General features: G+C 39.5%; 1 protein-coding gene across 1 annotated transcript in view; it reads right to left on the minus strand.

The window, feature by feature from the left end:
* Trmt9b (tRNA methyltransferase 9B (putative)) overlaps positions 1–12,067 on the minus strand; it is a 52,607-nt gene extending 40,540 nt beyond the window's left edge. The window contains exon 1 of the mRNA XM_076852447.1: positions 11,988–12,067. The gene's annotated coding sequence lies outside the window, so the exon portion shown is untranslated. The remainder of the gene's footprint in view (positions 1–11,987) is intronic.
* Positions 12,068–20,572: the final 8,505 nt, after the last annotated feature.

Here is a 20,572-nt window from a genome sequence, read left to right on the forward strand (position 1 = left end):
TTCATTTCTGGGCTAGTTTGCTTTTATATATTCTGAGCCCCTTAGTAGCCCATAGCTCCCCCATTGTCTGCAGCACCCCACACCTGCTTAATACCTGTGACAACTGATGCAGGGAGTATGATTTGCATGTTTACATCACACTGAGAGGCTTTCAATTCTGAGTAAGTGCCACAATTATGAAAGCTGCACTGAAATAGGAAATAGACCAGTTGAAAGAACGGTCTCATTTGCAGGCAGCTCGCATTGTATTTTATAAGAATGTGTTTGACATTTTAAGCTTTCCCGTGGCAGCAAATTATACTTCTCCTAGCAGCCGGAGTTATTAAGTCTGTGCCCAGAATAAACCAGACTGTTTTGGAAAGTTTAATTTTTTTCAGTTTCCATACTCCATTTTATGACTGTGTTTGTTTCTTCAGAGGTAAGACTGCGTAAAAGCACATCGTCTATTATTTTCCATTTAAAATTACAGATATCATTTCTTTAACCCTTAAGGGGTTCCATCATAATCTACTTTTAAAAAGTTAAAAAATAAGTAAACAAACAGGAAAACAGTATTCGGGTCCTAAGCTAAAAATTAAAAAAAAAAAAAATAAGTATAGACGAAACATTCAACCTGAAGTTCCTGAGGCAGGATGGAAATATTTCTTGTAAATGGATACACAACATGTCATGGAAGCTAGGATGCCATCTGTTTTCTCATATGTATAATTATTTTACTTATTGCCAAGAAAGATGAGGATATGCCTCCACTGAAGATGCACACTCATGCCAATGATGTTGAAATGTGAAATAATGTTTTTAAAATAATGAAATACAACATTTTTGGAACTTAGTTTTAAAATCACAGAAATAACATGACAACAAATGACTTGAGTCTTTTAAATTTTCTTAGGAAGACCAACATTCTATTTTGGTCAACAAATTTCTTTGTTTTATGGTGTCCCAAGTTTTTGGAAAATGAGAAGTTCCAGAGCTTAGACATAAGAAAACCAGATGCAAAATTCAGCAAATGGGTATAAAACCAAAGCTGCCGTTTTGTACATACTTGAGAATCAACCAGTACAAAAACTATCTAAAATTAGTTTCTTGAAGACCAAGGACTGGAATCCATGGGTGTTGATTCTACAAGTCCATAGATCCACCATGTCATCCTGCTGTTTAGTTCAAATCCACAGCCTTAACCAAAGTACATGTTACACAAAACAGTCAATAACCTCTGTGAATGTTTCAGTGATTATAATTTACCTGCAATAAAATTTAACATGTCCAAATACAACAGTATTTCCTCCATTTTTAAATTATTCAGTTTGTCTTTGATTTCTCATTTTAATGAATCAGTCATAATACACAGAGCAGTGGGAATAATTCAAACTTCAAAATAATGTGGTTAAAAGTTGGTAACTTAAAAAAGTAAGCTGGCAAGGTAAACATGGCCAATAGCAAAATACAGAGCCTTAGTATGAAGTTGATCAGCTTTTAGTTGCACCGGGAATAGGATTTCTAGGATCTTCTGCATTTCAGAGGTTCACATGGTATACCACCCATAAAGCCATTCATTTTATGTCCAAATTCATCATCTTAATGAGAATAAAATTTTCTGTTCGCATACCCTGCCACTACATTTCAAAAGACCACATTTTAACAAGCAGAATAGACAAACTATCAAACAAGATATCATAAATTACTTTGGCTAAAAAAAGATTCTTTAAAAATATCTAGCTCAAAGTTCTGCTCACAGGTTTCTCTATATACTGCCTCCTTACAGGAGTGGCTATCTAGCCTTTTTAAGGAAATGGTGTATGATCTCCTTCCTTTCCTACAGTTATGTAGCAACCACAATATTCCTTCCTAGCAAAACAAGAGAAGTTAGATTGGCTTTTCGGCCAACTTGACGCAAAACCTCAAGAGCTTCCTGCAGAGGAAAGCCGGGTGGAGAATCTGTTCAGGTCTGCAGTAGGAAAAATCAATAGTAGAAGGTTGGAGGGCCATGAAGATGGATGTCATTGCCACTTTGGGGCTGTAGATTTCTCTGTTTTTGGCCTGTCAATGCATTCCGTGGGCTCTAACTCAAACCTTTAACCAATAGGAAACTGGATGGCAACTCTGCTCAGAAATCTGGCTGAGTGCATCCTTTTCTCCTGCTAAAAGCTTGGGAGAAATTTCTGCACTTATGGTGCATTGAAGCTGATAAGATGTTTCTGCTGGGAAAGGAACAACAGAAATATTAATATCCTTGACCTGGAGCTCTGCTCCTTACTACTGGACCTCTGCTCCTTACTACTGGACCTGCTGTCACTCAGACTCCTTGAGTTAACACTTTCTACATCTTCTATTCTAGCACCAAATAGAATTTCTTGTTCATTTAAAAAAATATTTCATGAAATGTTTAAATTAAAACCTTGCATCCGTGTGGTACTTTCGTTACCACTAATGAACCAATATTGATTCGTGAATATTAATAAACACCCATAGTCTATTCTAGGATCTACTCTTTGTATTGCACAGTTCTGAATTTTGAAAAATGCATAATGTTGTGTATCCACAATTACAGCCTCACACAGAACAGTTTTATGGCCCTAAAACTTCCCTGGGCTCCACTTATTCATCTCTCCCTCTGAATCCAGCCCTCTGGCAACCAATGATCTTTTTAATATCTCTATAATTTTGCCTTTCCAGCATGTCATATGGTTACAATCATACAGTATGTACCCTTTTCAGACTGGTTCCTTTCACCTAGCAATATGCATTTAAAGTTCCTCCATGTCTTTTTGTAGCTTGATCATTTTTTTATCACTAGATGATATTCTATTGAATGGATATGCTACAATCTATTTATTTATTCACCTATGGAAGGACACCTTGATTGCATCCAGTTTTGACAATCATGAATAAAGCTGCTACAAATATCCATATGCTGGTTTTTGTGTTGACTTCCCTATTAATTTTCCAGTCTTCATTGATATAGGAACAGTTCAATGAGAGTAGACCTGAAGACACTGTTCATTCCAGGAAGCTGAAAGACACTAATTTGGGGTCCATTTTTTCTGAAAGCACCTTAATAATTCTTTGGCTTTTGGCTACCATTTCTGATTATCAGATAACTTCTGCAAATGTATTTTCTGCAGTTCAGTTACTACCTATGCCCAAAAGTTAATCAATTTTTTCCAAGGATCCTGTTATTAATGAACAGGTGTCCTCTGTTGATTACAGAGGACTGATACTGCCTAAAGAGAGGAGGAGCAATTACATCCAATGAATGTAGCAATTCCACATGTCAACATTATTCTCCAGGACTATACCTACCCAGTGGAAATAGAGCTACTTAAAATTTCAAAGAATAGTCACATTTCGATGCCTCTGCTTCTATAAGGGGATTAGCTAAATTTAGATCACAGGCACCAATATTCTTGACATTGGCATTCTGATATCAACATCCACAGTCAAAGGTAGATTACTTTTTTCTGTAACTGGAAGGTCCATATTCAAGTAGAATCTGTTTCAGTTCCCAACTCAATAGTAGTTGGTTCCATTCCCTTTTCCCCAAGAAGTACATGATCCCCTGTGTTTCAGAAATTTGGTCACGTGGAATATTCTGGGTTCCACCTCATGCTGTTCTAGTTTTTGGTGCTCTTGAAGGCCACTTGCCTGACCTAGAATCAAATATTTAAGATGCCTGCCCTTTCCCCCTAGCAACATCTGTAGTCTGTGTATGACTGGTAGTTATGACAGAAAAAAAGAGCTTTCTTTCTGTGTTGGGATGAAATTTGAGACCTTGGATGCTTTTTGCAGCAGGAAGTTTCTTGAGGTTATCTGCAACATCTGCTGTTCCTGATGAATTCTGCAAAGGCTGAGCTGGGCTCCAATCTGAAGCAATACTGTGTTGGAGAAACATGATCAGAAAGATCCTATAGAGGAAAAGAATTTTTTTTCTTTTTCTTCCATTTTGAACTTCTTTATTTAAAATCAATATTGTGGGCTGGGGATGTGGCTCAAGCGGTAGCGCACTTGCCTGGCATGCGCAGGGTGCTGGGTTTGATCCTCAGCACCACATAAAAATAAAATAAAGATGTTGTGTCCACCGAAAACTAAAAAAATAAATATTAAAAAATAAAATAAAATAAAATAAATATTGTGAGAATATACCAAAAAGAACTGAAAGCAGTAACTGAAAGAGATATTTATATACCCAAGTTCAGGGCAGCATTATGTACAGTAGCCAAAAGGTGGAAGCAACCAAAATGTTCAACTACAGATGAATGGGTAAACAAAGTATGGTAGGTACATACTATAGAATATTATTCAACCTTAAAAAGGAATGGAATTCTAATACATGCTACAATACAGATGAATCTTAAAGACATTATGCCAAGCGAAATGTGCCAGTCACAACACAACCAATACCGTATGATTCCACTTATGTAAGATTCCTAGAATAGTCAAAGCCACACAGACAGAAGGTAGAATGGTGTTGTTAGGGACCTTGGGGAGGGGGAGGGGGAAGGGGAGGGGGAGTTATTGTTAGGTGGGTCTGGAATTCAACTTTGAGAAGATGAAAAAGTTCCGGAGATGGATGGTAGTGATGGTTATTCAATGGGAATGTACTTCATGCTGTTTGTTGAAGTGTACTTTAAAAGTGGTTAAAATAATATATTTTAAGTTATGCATATCTCACCACAATGGCCTTTTTTTTTTAAAGTCAATATTAAAATTAATGCAATCCTGTGAGATAACTAGCACCTCAATCTTGGACATCCATAAGTCTTGATCACTCAAAGTTTTCTGAGTAGTGTTCACTTATACTTCTTTTCCCAGGGCAAATATTAGTACTGTCCTCTTTATTCTCAGAGTGTCCTGGTTTAGACAACAAGTTGGTCACTGTAGACATGTTCACCTTAGATCTAGTTCATAACTGCATAAATCATTTCATTGCCATCTTTGTTTACGAATGACTTATTCTGACTGTCTCTGTATTTTCTTGAATTACTCTAATTCTAAATTTGATGTCCAGTGAGTAGTTACAGAGTCTGAGAATTTTTTAAAGGATATCTGATTACTTTTTGAACATTGATTAGAGTACCAAAAGCAGTCCTCATCTCTTACAAACACATTACCTCTTTAAATACTAAAGCCCTTTGATTTTCAACAAGCTCACCTATTTCAATTTCTGTGGGTTGAAGAAACAAATATAAGAACTGCAGTTACTTTTTGCCTCTTAGCTACCTTTTAATTTTTGTTAAAAATATGAGCAACTATTCTTTGAGGTTAAAACTATATTTGTTTGAAATAATTCCATCTTTCACCTTGCAATGACAGAATATGCCACTTTCTCTTTGATGAAGCCATGTTCTTCGTGCTTATTATTACAAGAGAGCCCACTATCACAAGCCTTTGTTATCTACCCCATAGAACATCAGCCTCTCAAGGATAAAACACCAGTCACCATTCTCCATACACAACATGCTCTTAATATCCACTTCTTGAATTGCCAAGTAAACAAATCATTCAGTGATGTTCAAATACTAGTTTTGCTTAATTCTCCTCAAATTTTGCCTTAAAAAATATGCATGTTCCCTTTATCTAGCTCCCCCCCTTCCATACGGCTCATCAATGATCTAACCTGAGAGATATTTCAGATTGGGATGTTCTAAAAAAATTCTATAGACTACTTAGCAAATTAAAAGATAATTTTGATTTTCAATCCACAGAAGGAAATTTTGTACTAGAACTTCATTTTTAACCAAGCTCCATGCAGCAGGAGAAAACAAGAATTTATCATTCTTATAACCTGGAGTAAGGGAAACCCAGGGTCTTGCCTCCAATGTTTGTACAAATTGGAATCAAAGGGAAAAAGTGCCTGAAGGGAGAGAGCATTCATGCATTACTATAACACAAAGATGAATACTCCTACTCTCCTTCATTTGATCAAATAACATTTAATTTAGTTATTCCCTGGATGGAAGACTTAAAGCTGCATTAACAGAGTACGAGCATTGTTTTATCTTCATGTGTTAATCCGGGGTGGCTTGGGGTGGAATCAAAATTATCACCACTGAACCCCCAAATGCAGTCATATTATAGTATAATTTGCTCCCAGCAGCTTTTGTAATTCTACACTAAAATGCTTTCATCACCTAACAAGAGATGAATAATCTTACCTTCTGAGATCTGAAACTCAATCTAAGAAAATGCATGCAAACAGTGACAAATTCACTAAGTTAGTCCATTTCCTTAAGATACCCTTCTGTCCTTTTCTAACTCCAAGCATCAGAGGCAAATTCAAGATGATTTTTATCCAACAATCAAGACTATTCTTAGATATACTCATGTAATTTCTGAGTGCAAATAAACTGATAATTTATTACCCAGGAATAGAAGAGATCCAATCATATTCATATTAGTGGTTTGTAAAAAAAAAAGGGAATTGAACAGGTGTGAGGGTATAAAATAAATGATTGGAGTAAATTCAAGCATACTCTTATTTTAATCTATAATAAATAGACCATGTCTATCTTTGTAATCCTTAAGAAGAACACTATGAAAGTTACAGAGAAAAGATAGATTCAACAAAAACACAAGTACACAGTTAATACATCTAATGAATAAACTAGCCAGTCAGGACTATTATTTCTAAGAGTACTATATTCTTTCTTTGCATGATTCATGAAATGGGTAGGCTATCTGGAGCATTGGTGGGGAGAACCATTTTAAAAATCATTTTTTAAAATATTTTACTTTGATTACTAATCCAAATCAAAGGAATATTTTTTACTTAAAAATTTATTTTTACTTAAAATGATTTTTTTGTTTATTTACTTAATGCTTATTCTAGTCATTGTAATCTATAATATCTATCTGTTTGAAAGAGTAACTGGTTAGTAACTAGGTTTTTTTTGGGGGGGAGGGGTACCAGGGATTGAACTCAGGGGCCCTTGACCACTGAGCCACATCCCTAGCCCTATTTTGTATTTTATTAGAGACAGGGTCTCACTGAGTTCCTTAGTGCCATGCTAAATTGCTGAGGCTGGCTTTGAACTCAGGATCCTCCTGCCTCAGCCTCTGGAGCCACTGGGATTACAGGTGCGTGCCACCCTGCTAGCTATTAGGTTGGTTTTGATTTTTATAACACATCTTCCAAAATCAACCTCAACCTGCTTCAAATTAAGTATTCTAAATCTCCAATAAACTGTATTTTAGATGTGGTGGGTATGATGGCTTGTCACTTAACATTTGTTTCTACCTCCTTCAACTGTACATTATTTCACAACTGTGGCTAGAGGCCTAAAAATTACATTTCCCAGAGTCCCTTGCCCCCAGGACTCTGGGCATGGAATAGGTTCTGCCAATAAGATGAGATGGAGGAGAAGGGAGGTGGAGGGTTTCTAAGGATGATGTTTGCTAGTTGGTTTTTGTTGTTGGTAGCAATGGTCAGTCACTAGCTTCCTGGCACTTTGCAGCAGCTTCTCTGATCAATGGAATACAGCCAAACAGTGTGCTTTTGATGTCAGCGGTTCCAGTGGCTCTCATTCCCAGCCTCTAGCCTGTGGCAGTAATGGGAGCAAACCTGGGCAGGTTCAGGCAAGCTGCCTGAGAATCACCTCATGAGGCTTAGCCAAGATCCTCTCATCTCTTATAAGTAGCAACTTTCCCTTCCAATCTTCTCATGAGCAACTAATTCCCTTATTAAAGCTCTTTCTGCTTATAGTAGCTAGGGCTGTTTCCCTTATCTGCAACCTTACTGATAAGAGAAAGTGAAGGCAGAGATGAGAGCATTCTGTACACCAAGATGGAGGGAATATCTTGGGAGAACCGTGAAGGGGGAAAGGTTGTGGCCACCTGACAAACACAGTTACGCAACACAAAACCAGCCAGGTACCTAAGTCAGGGTTGATGGCACTTTACGGTCTGGAGTTGAGAAAAAAAAAAAAAAAGAAAGAACTTATGAAATCTGGGAAATAACTACGGGGAACACTGGAGAGAGAAGGAGACAAAGAAAAACAGACAATAATACTATGTACTTGGGGAAGAGGACTGCCCACCAAGTCCTTGAAATGACCTTGAGAGAGCAATCCAAGGGAGAGGCTGCTTCGGGCCACTGCTCTGCAGAGTGTATATCACAACCTCACAGAGCTGGGCTCAGGGACTCTCAGATACTTTGGTGACCTTTCCATGTGAGAAATACGAAGCAATCGGTCCCTGCAGCTCTTCTATAGATATGGATTAAAACTGAAGGGGTGACTGTGTATGGGTGTGTGGGTGTGATATTATGATAGCTAGAAGTATCCATGACATGTATTTTAAACAGAAATCTGTTCAATTTGAAAGAGAAATTAATCCAAAGCATTTTAAATTCAGACTATAATACAAAGAGCGGGCAAATTAATCTATCATGGTAAAACTGTTTTCATTTCTGATCAGTTAATAAAAGATTACAAATATCATTTTTATAATTCAATAGAGTAGTCTGAAAAACTCTAAGGTAATATGTTTCAAAAACAAATAAGAGTTGTACTGAAACCATAGCCTTACATAGAAAAAAATGTTTCTCATAACTTAGACCTACTGCTTCAGCCTCCTACATACTGTCTTGCCCTCTTCTTCAAAAGTACCTGCTCTCTTCTTTGTTCTCCCTGAAACACACACACACACACACACACAGTCACATTCAGGGTCCCTGCAGATGCTGTTTATTCTGCATTAAACATTCTTCCCTCATATCACTTCCTTATGTAAGCATTCCTATCCCACAGATCTAATTCCTTATTTCTACCTTCATGCATTTCTAGTTGCTATAACTGAGTAGCAAAGGCTGGGTAATTCATAAAGAATTGAGTCTTATTTATCTCATGGTTCTGGAAGCTAGGCAATCTAAGAATATTGCTCTACTCAGCATCTGGTAGGGGACTTCTTGCTGGTGGTGAATCTCTGCAAAGTCCCAAAGAAGTATCACACGGCAAGAGAGCAAGCCTAGTGACTTGGGTCTTTTCCTAAGAAGCCACTAATACAATCCTAGGACCCCAGCCTTATGACCTCATTATTCTGACCTCCAAAAGCCCCATTTCCAAATACCATTAACATACAACTCCAAGGATTAAGTTTCAACAGGAGTTTCGGAGGGACACACACCTAGACTATAGTACTGCCCTTGACATTTTTCCCGCAGAGCACTTAGTAAAGATTAAAATGATAGGTTTACCTCTTACCAGCAAACATGCATTCTGCAAGCAAAAGGTTCAAGTCTGTTTTTCTTGCTCTTAGTGCCTTGGGTGCCTTGGGAATGTTGAATGCCTGAAAAGCTGAATAAATAGTATTACTGCTTCCTTTCCACAGCCTAAATACTAGACCCTATTTCTAAATTCTAAAGGATGTAAATTTTGTGAAAACCAAAAATTAACATCCTGTTATCAAGACTATACTTCTAAAGACATTAACAGAAACTAGTTAAGCAAATGCATAAAATTTATTTTACAAGTTCACTTGGAAAGCTCCTCCCTTGCCCTATTATCTATCTCATCATTATCTCCAAAAATAATTGCAAGTGACCTCTTTAACCTTGGTAACTCAAAGGTCTGTCTAGGGTAGAGGAGAAGCAAGTGTGACAGTGTTAGCCTCAAGCTCCTAGGCAACACTGACTAGGAGAGGAAGGGGGAATGACATATTGACTCAAGTATTAAATTCTAGAGTCAATTATGCAGCAACCCCTCTGCAGCCCCAGGGAAATGATATTAAATCAACACCGCTACTTCTTAGTATAACCACTCTTCACGACTGTTCACAATGTGCCAACAGTATACTCAGCATTTCACACTCATTATTCCATCTGCTTCTCATAACCACCTTAGAAGGATCATTATGCCCATTTCACAGATGGGGAAATGGCACTAAGCTGAATTTCACTCCAGGCCATCTAGTTCAAACTTAAAAAGCTGCCCTGGAGTAGTAGGAAGGGTCTCTGCATGAGATGTAAGTACCCAAAATAAATGGCATTATCTCCTCTTTGAACAGCTCTTAGCTAGGGCTTTTATCCTCTCTTATGCCATCAAGAGAAGAGAATCACAAAAGCTATGGCCATGTAGGATCACTATTCTTTCAGCCTTCCCAGGGACCAAACTATGCCAGAATCCAGCTCAATATTTAAATCCTTCAGTTTGTCCTTACATAATTCTTCAGTTATCTTAATACTTGCATGCCACTCTACAGAACACTTCCTAATTTGTCTAAGAGTAAAAACATAAAATTGCACAGACAAGTGCAGACAGCCTAATTTTAACATTCGTTACACCATGGGCTAACTGCAATTAGAGTATTCACTCAATTCCTTCTTAAAAATATAAACCCAACATCCACATGCAGTAAACACAAGAAATTCATTGAGTTTTTCTCTCAAAATTTAGACTCTGAGTATTGCTTAGCATCCCTAGCTTGTGCCTTCTTCAAAGCAATGATAAAGCCTTCACCATGTGTCTCAAATTTTGGAGCCTAGTTCTCCATACTTTCAAGTGAAATGCATTAAAGTACTCACATACCCATCTCTCAGAAATACTATATGTGGTGTCTGACTAATACCTTTTCTACACTGCCCTTTTAATCATAAGTAAGCCTTTGCTTTGGAAAATACACATAAACAGAGATTTAAGATGTTCTAGGATTTTCTCCTGCTAACCTGACCCTCCATTTTAAGGCAGAATTAGTTAACTATGCAGACTAAGTGTTTTCAATGTCATCATCCCTCTGGTAAGTAAAATTTTATTAAAACCTCCAAACTACCTTGATGCTTTAACTATATTAAGATATATGCCCCAAATGGGGGGGGGGCAAATTATTCCCAAAGAACATCATTACAGTAATTGAATCTTTCTAGAAATATGATTTCTTTTGAATTAGGAAGAGTCTGTAAGAGTTCTCTTTTCAAATCTGACCAAGCACATTAATAAAGCGGCAGTTTTCTGAAGCAGTTTCCTTAGTGACGAGATACTTCCAACTTGTCAAGGTCTCCTTTAAATAAGTTACATGCAATCAACGGCATCAGAGCCGCTAGCATCCTTCTCCAGTGATCCTCTCTTCTGAGCATCTCTAAGGCACCACTCACAATATTAGAGTTGTTTACACTGCATTTTCAGCCAGGAATCAAGGGCATAAAAACCTACAGTCTCCCTTGTAAACTTCCAAACAAATTAACCATTCATTAGCCAGGAAGGCAAAGGATTTGACTTGCTAATTAGTCACACGAATAATGTTTTCCTCTGCTGAAACAACACCAATCATTACCTGTAATATTGCAATAATCTTAATACAAAGCTATATAGATTCATTTGAGCACTTTTCCCCATGTGAAATTTCCTATGTACATTCAAATTCATGCATACTCACTTATATAAAGCTTTGCCCGTATATCTTTGTAATCTTCCCCTCTTTCTACATAAAGTATGGTTTGCTTACATCATGTATTACAAAGAACCAAAGCAATATAAACAGAGAGACAGCGACAAACACACACACACACTCTCTCTCTCTCTCTCTCTCTCTCTCTCTCTCACACACACACACACACACACACACAGAGAGAGAGAGAGAGAGAGAGAGAGAGAGAGAGAGAGATTAAGAACACAAGTAATATTATATAAATCCTACCATCCTATTTTGGCATTCCTTTCTAAAAACCGTATTTTCATCTTCAGCTTTGAAAACTTTCTGCCTTCGAGTTATCTTAGTTCTCCGCCTCCTGCTAGTTAAAAATCAATTCCCAAGTGATAGCTTCTGCAGGGAAAGATACACGTGCACTCCACGAAAATACAAATTCATTTTCGCCTCTAAGCCACTAACCGTGTCCCCTTCAGCTCTGAGCTCTGATTGATGGGTTCTCCCATCTGAAGCACATCCCGCAATCCCTTACAGCTCCACAGGCTTGCCGGCTTTGGTCTTGTCTAAGTTTGCAAGGTAAACAGGTCACCCATGGTGACAGGAATGGCCTAGGAAGAGCAGGAACTCACCCAGGCGGTCAGATCCCGGGCGTGCAAGGCGATCTGTCGCGCCCTCTCCTCCCAAAGGGCGCAGAGCCAGCAGAACTAGGGCGGAAAAGAGGCTTCTCGCGGCTCCCCTCTGCAGACCATTGTCAGCGCCCGGGTCGCAGGCGCTTTCTGCACGGTTTCAGGGCGGGAAGCTCTCCGAACCAAATAGTTACAATGCTCTTCGGGGAGCTGCCGAAGAAAAGCTCTTTTGCATCCAGGTCGGGGCGGTTCTAGGTGTAACTTCCACCTCTTGACCTATTTTGGAGCGTGAGAATGAAAGGAAGAGGGAAAAAAAATAGACGGAGGGCGCGTGAGCGCGCGGGGTGCTGTTGCGCGCGAGGCCGCGGGGAAAGCGCGCGCGCGCCCGCGCGCCCGGGATCGTGTGGGGCTCTGGAAGAGAAGTTGGAGCGAGGCCCCGGAGGCCTCCCGCTCCGAGTCTCGCTGCCCGGCTCCTCCCGCCGCGGCCGGAGTACCACCCTCGCCAGACCCTTCCCCGCGCGGAAACGAGCTTCCGGAGCTCGGGGTGCTTCGGGCAGTCCCGGCAACGGTACCTGGACGACCGCCCGCGGCCCTGGGAGCGCGGGCTCCCGCCCAGTCACCATCCCGCCTCCCAGACCCGCCCTCACCTCTCAGGAGGTGGCGCTCCGGCTCCGACTGTCCGGGAACTCAGGCCCGCGGCGTCTCCGGGGCGGGAGGACGAGCAGACTCAGAGGGGCGGCGGGCGCCTGGCGAGCCGGGGGAGTGTCTCCTCCCCACCCCGTCCCCTCCGAACGTGCCGGGGAAGTGAGGCGCGATCGCTCTCTCCCTGCCTGAGGCCGGGGGTGACCTTCCTGCCTCCTCCCCCTGGCTCTTCTGGTCGGTCTCTGGCGTGGCCCGTCCTCAGTGGGCGAGGACACCGAGGCGGGTACACCTGGTCGGCCCAAAGCGCTGCAACGCAGTACCTGGGGTGACAACACCGTGACGCTTCAGCGCGTCTTTTCTGATTTGGTCCTGGCAGCCACCTACTTCAACGGAAATGCCCCCCATTGGGTACCTGTGTACATGGGATAGATAACTAGATCAGAGGATTTTGCATAGTCCAGAGTGCCACTGCATGGACGCTCCGAATCGTTTTACTGAAACAGTATGCTCCATCTGTTAAAGAGTTTTTGCCAAAAGAGCCCCATCAAGTGGCATCTATCAGAGGACAGGATGGAACCTAGAAGCTTTTCCCCAAAAGGGGACACAGACACACCCCTCCTTATTTCTGTAAGAATATCTCTTCCACGTCTTTAGCGTAATCACATTCAACCTCTATCAGTAAACTACTCATTTGTCATCAGGGGTCTATGTATTTTTTTTTTAAACCCTTGTTTTCCATGTCAAACGATTAGTCCTTTAACTGTTCTGTTGACCTTTATGTACAAGGTTGGGACTCCTGTTCCCATGGGGTGGAGGAACCATTTCACCTTGAGTTGTTTGTTATTCCAGTCATGTTCATTTGTGTGGACCCAGCTATATGTCTAGTGTGTAGACACTGGTGTATTCAGGGTGGTACTAAGAGGGCCTGTTGGAGATCAGCAGACAGTTTCTGATTCTGGAACAGTTTCCTAGTGCCACAGTATATTGAGGTGGGGTACAGGGAACATCTGCTCACACCTCTTTATTGTCATGCCAAGGGTAACCAAATAGGCATTGCCTTTTTCTGTAAGTACCTCTCACTCCCCCACCCCCGTTTAGTGTTGAGGTGTGGTGCAGGTCATGAGCCTGGTTTTACATATTCTTCTTCAGCTGAATGCCAGCCCACAGAAATGTCACTGTTCATTTTCATTTCCATTCAGTGAAGCTGCAACTTCAGTACAGAGGACGCGCATTAGATACTGAAATGTTCCCTGCCTCTTCCAACAGAGCAAGACAAAGCACATCTAAATAGAGTAGTGCCTGACATATTGTAGAGACCTAATCAATACTTATGGAGTGAATGTTATCTAAACAGAGTGTGATGAACAGGAAGGTAGCCTGTTCTAAATGTTTCAGGAAAACATTCACATTCAGATGAGGTGGTTAGGGAAATAATCCTGGAGGAAGTGACAGGTGAGGAATTTTGATACAAGGAACTGGCTTAGGAGGAGGGAAAGTAAAAGTATGTTTGATGTGATTTCAAGATATGGTCATGGTAGAGGTTCTTAACTTTTTGTACAAATAGATCCTTATAAGAATGTGACAGAAGTTCTAGAGCACCCTACCTAATAAACAAATGAAAAATATATTTACATATGTTTTCTGGGAGTTCATAAACTGGCTGAAGCCGATCTGTAGAATCTCTTAAAGTCTGCAGACTTGAATTTCTAATTCTTTGTTTGGAAGCAGGGAGAAAAATAAAGACATTGTGTTAGCTGTTTGCTCCTGTGACAAAATACCTGAGATAAGCTACTTAAGAGGAAGAAAAGTTTATTTTGGCTCATAGTTTCAGAGTTTTTAGTCTATGATAGGTTGGCTCTGTTGTTTTGGGGCCTGTGGCAAGATAGTAAGCACATCATGGTGGGGAGTGTATGATAGAGCAAAGCTGCTCATATATGGTGGCCCAGAAGCAAAGAGAGGGAAAAGTTAGAATAGAATCTAAACATCTAAATAGAATCTAAACATCATTAGAGCTAGAATCTAAACATCTTCCTCAAGGACACCCCCCCACCAATGATCTAACTTCCTTCCACTAAGCCCCACCTCCTAAATGTACCACCCCCTCCCAATAGCTCCACAAGCTGGAGTCCAAGTCTTTAGCTTGTTGGCCTTTGGGGGCATTTAAGATCCAAACCATTAACAGAGATTATTCTAGTTGAGGCCATGAGAGAAGGCACTTCTTCCATGGCACCAGGAGTATTTGGGTAATGGCTATGGGAATAGAATGAAAAGTGTGATATAAAGAAAATTTGTACACTAGAAAAAGTAGCAGAATTTTTAAACAGTATTATATTCTTTTTATATATGAGAATTTGAGATCTCAGCAAAAAGGGAAATGGGATAGATAAAATAGGGTTGTCTAAAATGCTGATGCTGGGTGGGTACATGGGTTTATTGTATTCTTGTCTCACTGGGATGCTTGACATTTTTCAGGGAAAAAAATTTGATGAACTTTTACCCTGGGTTAGTCATAACCAATCCTATGGCATTTCCTAGAATGGAGAATTTGTATATTATGAAGAAAAGAAATGAAAAAGGAAACAATATAAAGATGTCAGTGATGTTACACATAAGATCATTATTAACAAGCTTTTTGTTGTTGTTGTTGTTCTTTTTAGATATAAGTGACAGTAGAGTATATTTTGATATAATATACATACATGGAGTATAATTCATTCTAATTAAAATCCCATTCTTGTGTTTGTAAATGATGTGGAGTCTCACTGGTTGTGTATTCATATATGAACATAGGAAAGTTATGTCCGATTCATTCTACTGTCTTTCTATTCCCATCCTCCTTCCTTTCCCTTCATTCCCCTTTGTCCAATGAACTTCTACTCTCCCTGCCCCCCCTATTGTGTGGCAGCATCCACATTATCAGACAGAACATTTGGCCTTTGGCTTTTGGGGATTGGCTTATTTCACTTAGCATAACAAGTTGAGTCTTTATTGAAATAATAGATTTCTCTTAGAATGAATTATGACTTGTGTTCATCATAGTCTTGACAGAAGCCAGATAGACCACTGTGAACACTGAACAGCATTCCATATTTCTTTATAATCTTACACCTCAGTTTGTACTGCTTAGTTAACTAAGCTTCTTTTAATTAGAGTATATAATTGTATAGTGCATATTTATGTATCTATTATACCATACATTAATATTACTCATTTTTGCCCTTTATACTATTAACCTATTATATAATCATTATTATATTGCTTGGATAATGTAGTTCCTTTGTTAACTCTTTAGTTCTGGCCCACACCTCCTGAAGTAGCAAGGGCAGGCTATGATCCGCTGAGTACCTGCCTTGCTTGCTGCCTTCTTCTGAGCAAAGCAGCCACAGTGGTAACTTACACACAGGTTGGCATTGTTCATCATGTGACTAATTCAGTCAAGGATAGCTGCTTACCCAAAGGAATTACATAACTTATCCTGTGGCTTATGAAGCAGACTCTGGAGAACACGGCCAATTAGGTACAAACTGTGTTGGATGTTGATGACCTGAGCAGATCAGGTTTTTCCTTACTCCCAGGTGTCTTAGAGGCAGGGCTGGGATTTGAACTCAGGCAGTGAGTGCTCTACACACTCTTCACCACTCTGTTCACTGCCTCAGGAGAAGCACAGATAGTTAAATTGAATCACATGCATGACCAAGTCACATTATTGGGAGCAACCGGTGCCTTGGTGACTAAGGAGCTCACTCTTCTGTACTTCCTGGCACTACTGTGTTTCCTCATGGATGGTCCAGAACCTTCTGAGTTGTTCATAGTGGTGAAAACTAATATGTTCTTTCTTCCTTCCTCATGAAGCTCCATGATAAAGTATTATCAATGCAGATCACGTTTCTCTTCTTTATGACCTGGGCCAATAGGACCGTATAACCTACTGTTGCCTGTAATACCTTCATGACAGGAAATAGAGCTATGAGTCTTCCTTCCATGGCTTTATCCTGTGCAGCAGTCTCTGATGCAAACAGAAGATGTTCCTTCTTAGAGAGGTTATCTTAAAATAAATTTCTGCAAATCAAGCCACATTTTCCACCTGACTTTTTATTAGTAAAATAAATATTTTTCCAGAAAAAATTTTCTGAACCATCCATCTGAAAATTATATTTAGAATTTAGCAGCTATTATGTTAACCATTTCTTGAAGGAAATATAGAATAAAAATAAAGTCAATAAATACTAAAACCAAATTATTTCGTGACCCTGTTGCTTGAGGTCCTTTACCACCTCTCCAAGGTCTCATTAGATAACACAAACACATATAGGGGGGTGCAGCACTGCTCACCACCTAGGCCCAAACTAGCTCTCAGAGTCCAAGGGAAATCATGAGATTTCTCAGTTCATGTAGCCCTAAGTTTTAGCCTCTAGTATCTTGAAGTGTGGGATTTAGGTAAATAATTCATGTAAGTTCTTTTCTAGCCTGTTGACCATTATCTTACCCATTTTATCCTCATTGCTTATCATAGTCCCAGTACTTAGTGATAACTTAATGCATGTATTTGAATTGAGTTTGTATATATTGCCATAAGTCTCAAAATGTGCTACATGATGTTTGTGTCACAATTTCATTCATTTAAACTCTGATCACCTACTACATTCAAGGCCCTGGCCTAAATCCTGGCTGTTAGCCACTTTGTATGCTTTATCTATCATTGATATAATGAAGAATTTTAAAAACTGCTGTGTTTTAACCAATGTCCTCATTTCAAAGTCATCTCACTTTCTTGAGTGCTTTTAACTAGTGCCTCATAACACTACCTTGCTGCATGGTAGAAAGGGGTGAGACCAGCTTTGGCTTACAGGAAGAAACTGTGAGATGCTCCAGTCTCCCCAGAACAATCCCTTCAGGAGACTGGAGACAAAGTAGTCCCACAATAGGGACAGACAAAGACCAAGCTTTAAGGCCTCATTAGTTTTGAAGGATTTTTTTTTTTTTTTTTTTTACAACAAAGCTGTCAGACTGGTCTGAGGATCAAAGAGCTCACAGCTGCTTACAATACAAATCAGCACGATCTAGAAATGGGAGTGCTAACCAGAGTTGTCTTTGGCATCCTGGGATGTGCAAGGGCTGCACCCCAGTGTGCTGTCTGCCTAAGTCCTAAATCCTTTACTTCTTCAGTCCTTTTGGTGCCAGAGTCTAGAGCTGCTGCCTTTGTCTAAGGAACTGGGATCCTACACACCTGCGAATGCTGTGTAACCTTCTCAGGTCAACAGTGAATTTCCCAGCACGGTGGATCAGATGGCTTCTTATTTGGCAGAGTTCTCTCTCTCTCTCTCTCTCTCTCTCTCTCTTTTTTTTTTTTTTTTTGTCCAGAAGAGAAACAATCTGTTTCCTCTCTGTTATTCTGAATTATGTGAAAGCAGACCTGCCAGATCTCCTTATTTTTCAAGCCCCTGATCTCCATCCCCTGTCTTTCTCTTGCTATGATCTTTTTCAAGACAACCTCACCCACTTTTCTCACTGCAAGGAGAAACTCTATGGAGATGGCTCAAAAATATGTACCTCTGAACTAGTCTTCTCATAAACCTCCAGATCCACATTGCTGGTGTCTCGCTTGATATCTCCATCAGGGTGACTCAATCTATTTGAAAGCAAGGTCCTGTGCCCTGCATGGACCTAATCCAGCTACTCTTTGCTTTCTTCTACAAATCTTGTCCTCCCAGTCACCTGGCACATTCCTAGACTCTTGCTTCTCCTTGCCTTCTATATACCACTGGCAGCCACACCATCTGCCCATTTTATCTTTGCAGTATATTTATCCATCTATTTCTCTCTCTTCTAATTGTTTCTACTCTAGTTTTATGTGTTCCATTATTTCCTAGCTGATTGTAATAATTGCCTAACCTGGTTTCCTAACTGTCAAATCCATCTCTTCCATGAAAACTTTTAGCTTTTTTTTTTTCTGGAACTTACCACTCTGTCCTGAGAAATTAGTAGTTCTTGTCTTTGTCCCTCTTATCACACTTATCACAATCCTCATAAAAATATTTATTCATTCATTCACTTTTTCAACAAATATTCAATGGCAACTTATGTGTCAGGCACTGTGCTAGGAAAATGAGGGTGAGTAAAACAGATAAAATACTCACTTCTGTGGCATTTATAATCTAGTGCAACAACAGACATTAACCTGGATATCACAACAGTAATAAATAAAATGTGCAATCTCAAAATGAAATGAATATCTTAAAGGAAAGTGTCAGAGTTTCCATGACAGGGATCATGTTCTGTAGGCCTTCCAGAGGGAGAACAGGTATAGGACTCCTTTTTGTATCCTCCAAGTGTAGCCCAGAGCTGTGCACCTGGAGAATTCAGTGAGTTTTGGTTGAAGGACCATATTCATCTTCTGACATAGAAGTATATGATTTTTTTCTGGAAAGCACAGTGCTCAATTAAATACACAGCAGGTACGTCCTCAATGATGACCTCGACATTGCCACTTAAGCTGTTTGCTTTGTTTCTTTTGCCACAAATCCATTGGTCAACTATCTCCAAATACAACCTGTTTCTTTTGCTAGCAAGACAATATGTAAAGCTTGCTATCCTAGTGGCACTATCAAGAGCATTCTTTATGGCAGAAGCTCTTATACACACTTTAATAAATCCCTTTCTTCACCAATACAAGCCCATGCTTCCTCTTCTTTCAGGGTGATAAGATTTGCTGAAGAGGTAGAACTTTTTTTTGCCTCTTAGGAAACTGGGTCATCCTTCAGATGTCGTTTGGGTCATTTACCCACTTCCTCCGCATCTCTAAAGCTATTTAGGTATGACTTTTCCATCCTTTTTTACTTTCTATCATGTTGCTCTTTCCTCCTTTGCTATTTGTGGTCCTATAAATTTCTGGAGTCAGCTTTTTGCTGGAACAGTGAATGACATGTATCACTTGATTTATATTGTTTCTATTCTCCCCCCCCCCCCCCCGTGTGATTACATAATACTTTTCAAGAAGCACTCTCAGATACAGAATCTCAAGTCTGATTTGTGCATTAACTGGGGTTTTTGTTTGTGTGTTTTATTTTTAGCTTAGGAAGGAAAATTCGTGACCATAAGTACTTGTGCTTACAAGCATGTGTAGTCCATGGAGAATTGATATTCTGGGAAAAATACAGAGTGAATTTTGAGATGATTGGTTTCTATTTTTTTCCTCATGGTATTTTTGGAATTTGGGGGGGAATGGAAGTACAGAAAATTTTAGAATAAGTTAACATTTAAGGCTAAGTGCTATAGTTCACAATAGTCAACCTATGAAATCAGTCTAGGTGTCCATCGATGGATGAGTTGAAAAAGAAAATGTGATTTTATATATATATATATATATATATATATATATATATATATATATATACACAATGGAGTTTTATACAGCCATAAATAAATATTAAATTATGTCTTTTGTGGGGAAAAATGGATGGAAATAGAAACCATCAGGTTAAGTGAAATAAGTCGAGCTCAGAAAGTCAAAGGTTGTATGTTTTCTCTCACTTATGAAATCTAGAGAGGAAAAAGGAAAAGAAAGATGGGGGTGGATCTCATGAAAATCACAGGAGATTAATAGAGGAAAGGGGCCAAGGGGTGAGGTGAGAACCGAGGGGGAAATTGCTGGGGAGTGATATTGGCTAAATTATATTGTAATATTGTGTGCATATAAGAATATGTAACAATAAATCCCATCATTTTTGTTAAAAAAAAAACTTAAAAAAAGAGTAGGTGCAAATGTATACTACTAGAATTCACTTATGGTAAAATAGTTTCAGGAAACTGTGCAATAAGAAAATTTTATTAGAAAATGAGCTGTAATCACTGAAGTTCGGTTATCTTCTGAGAACAAGAAAGGTAAAACCATAATTGCAGTACTGCTTCTAGGGTTCTACTACGGGAGCTCTATGACCCTAACTCAG

This window comes from Callospermophilus lateralis, chromosome 4 (assembly GCF_048772815.1).
Source record: "Callospermophilus lateralis isolate mCalLat2 chromosome 4, mCalLat2.hap1, whole genome shotgun sequence".
Taxonomy (NCBI): domain Eukaryota; kingdom Metazoa; phylum Chordata; class Mammalia; order Rodentia; family Sciuridae; genus Callospermophilus; species Callospermophilus lateralis.